The 2,804-nt window shown below is 35.4% G+C and overlaps 1 pseudogene; it reads left to right on the forward strand.

The window, feature by feature from the left end:
- The first annotated feature begins 206 nt into the window (after positions 1 to 206).
- On the forward strand, positions 207 to 2,553 carry LOC105067171 (splicing factor U2AF 35 kDa subunit-like; annotated as a pseudogene).
- Positions 2,554 to 2,804: the final 251 nt, after the last annotated feature.

Raw genomic sequence — 2,804 nt, forward strand, 5'->3', positions numbered from 1 at the left:
TCTGGAGTGAAGTGACTGAGAGCAACAGTGACAGGAAATGAGATCAGAGAAGCAGCCGAGGACCATATCTTTCTAGGGACTTTAAGCAACTGTGGGGAATTTAGCTTTTATTCTGAAAGAGAGAGGACACCTTTAGAAGGTGACTGATACATATTTGTAAAGGATCATGTTGGCTGCTCTATGGTGAACAGACTAGCAGGGAAAGTATGGATGCAGGGAGAAGATTTAGAGGTTATCAGAATACAAGCCAAGTGAGAGCTCCTGGTGGCTTGGACCAGATAGTATTTGGAGATGGTGAGAATGGTCAGATTGTTACAAATATAAAGCTGACTAATTGAATGTGGCGTAGAAAAGAAAAAAAGTCAATACTGACCCCAAGAAGTTTTCACCTGAGCAACTGGAAGAATGAAGTTGCCTTTTATGGAGATGTGTTATATTTATGAAGGAAAATGTTATATACATCATACTGTTATGGTATTTATATCTGAGTGTGGGATTAAAGGTGATTTTTTTTTCTTTCTGTGTGTCTATACTTTGAATTTGTATTCAACAAATGTGTTTGTTTCCTGTTGCAGCCATAACAAATTACCACAAACTTACTGGCTTAAAACAACACAAATTTATTATAGTTTTATGGGTCATAAATCTAACATGGGTCTCACAACTAAAATCAAGCTGTCAACAAAGCTACATTCCTTTTTGGAGGCTCTAGCAGAGAATTCACTTCCAGCTTCTAAAGGTCACCCACATTTCTTGGCTTGTGGCCTCCTTCCTCCATCTTTAAAACCATTAATGTCAAATCTTTGACAGTTACATTGTCACATGTCTCTCTTTGACCACAGCTGGGAAAGGTTTTCTCCTTTTAAAGACTCATTCGATTAGGTAGGGCCCACCTGGTTAATCTGGGATAATCTTCCCTCCATTTCCTTAATCTTAATCACATCTGTATAGTCCCTTTGCCATGAAGAAAACATAGTCACGGGTTCCAGGAATTAGGACATGGACATATTCGGGGGACTGTTATTCTTTCTACCACAGCAAATAGCTGTTTGAGAAAGAGATATGTGAGTGGGGTGATATTTAAAATATTCTTCTGCCTATAATCCATCAGTAATCACTGTTGAATTTTCAGTCAACGTCCTGCTAAACTTTGAGCATGCATACTATCTTTTTTTTTCCAAATAATATTATAATATAGGCACATGTATTCATTCAACATTCACTTGTCAGTGTCAGGCCCTGTGTTTGACACCAGAGATGTAAACTATGTAAACTATAACCTACTTTACTTATATAACAGTATGTTATAAACATTTACATATGATTTTCAAAGCACCATATGTATGTACCAAAATTTATTTAACATTGCACTAATATTGGACCTTAGAGTTACCACATTATAATTAACACATAAATTTAGATACATCTTTGTGTATTTTTTGATTATCCAAAACATTGTCCTAGAATATGATCAACCACAACAAAGCATATAAACATTTTAAAATATAATTTTAATATTATAAGTGTTTTTTTGCTGTATTTATGTGTCCATAAATGTAATCATAGAAATACAGAGTACTGGATGTTTTATCTGTATATGTTGATACAAATATGGTGTTCAACATTCTGCAGCCTTTCCTGTTCAATTGGCAATATATCTTAAAAATCTATCTCATACATATAAGTATAAATAATTCAATAGAATGGATATACTATACTTAACTTAGTGATTGTTATTGTAATGAATATTTAAAGTTTTTTTCTTCCTATTTGTTTTCTGTTGTAGGCTTTTGATCAGTTGCTTTACCCAAAGGTTGTGCCAATTTAAATTCCCTTCATAGAGGGTCGACTGCGCGGGCAGCAGTGGTGGCCAGCGGCAGGTGGGGAATGGGAGAGAATTTATTTGGTCTCCATTTTCAGCACCAAGAAACACAAAGTCAACTGTTCATTTTATTTCAAAATTGGAGCATGTCCTCATGGAGACAGATTCTCTTGGTTGCACAATAAACTGAGCAGACTATTGTCCTAACCTTCAATACTCTTCATTGCCTACTGACAGTTTGTGCTGTGCTGTGAGTAATGTCGAAATGCAGGTACACAATGATGAATTTTTTTGAAGAGGTTTTTGCATAAATAGAAAAGTATATTTAAGTTGAAGAGAAGACTATCTGTGATAACTTTGGAGATCACCTAATTGGATACGTGTATGTCAAGTTTCATCCAGAAGAAGATGTGGAAAAGGCTGCTATTGATTTGAATAACGGTTGGTTTAACATACAGCCCATCCAAGCTGAGCTCTCCCATAGGACAGACTTCAGAGAAGCCTGCTACCACCAGTATGAAAAGGGAGTGTGTAAACGAGGAGGTTTCTGCAATTTCATGCATTTGAAACCCATTTCTAGAGAACTGTGGTGGTATTTATACCGGCGTTGTTGCAAGAAGCATAGATGGAAGTCAGGGCCTGGGGACTGGAGTGCCACAGGAGGTGGTGGAGAGATCATGAAAGATCTGGGCAATTTTGAGCCAAGCCATTTTTTACCCTGTATTTGCTAGAAAGTGTAGTTGACTGACCAAACTAGTTCATTATGGGAATTTTTAAAAACAACAACAAAAAACCAACAAAGATGGGTTTCTGAATAAAATTTATAGTGATATAGTAAAAAAAAAAAATTCCCATCACAAATTAATGAAGGTGACTCTCTCATATATCCTTAGCTATTATCTTAACTTTAATTTTTAAATTATAAACAATATTTAATATTTTATTTGTTAATGGCTACTTCTATTTCTTTTCCTATTTATTT

This window comes from Camelus bactrianus, chromosome X (genome assembly GCF_048773025.1).
Source record: "Camelus bactrianus isolate YW-2024 breed Bactrian camel chromosome X, ASM4877302v1, whole genome shotgun sequence".
NCBI classification, from domain to species: Eukaryota; Metazoa; Chordata; class Mammalia; order Artiodactyla; family Camelidae; genus Camelus; species Camelus bactrianus.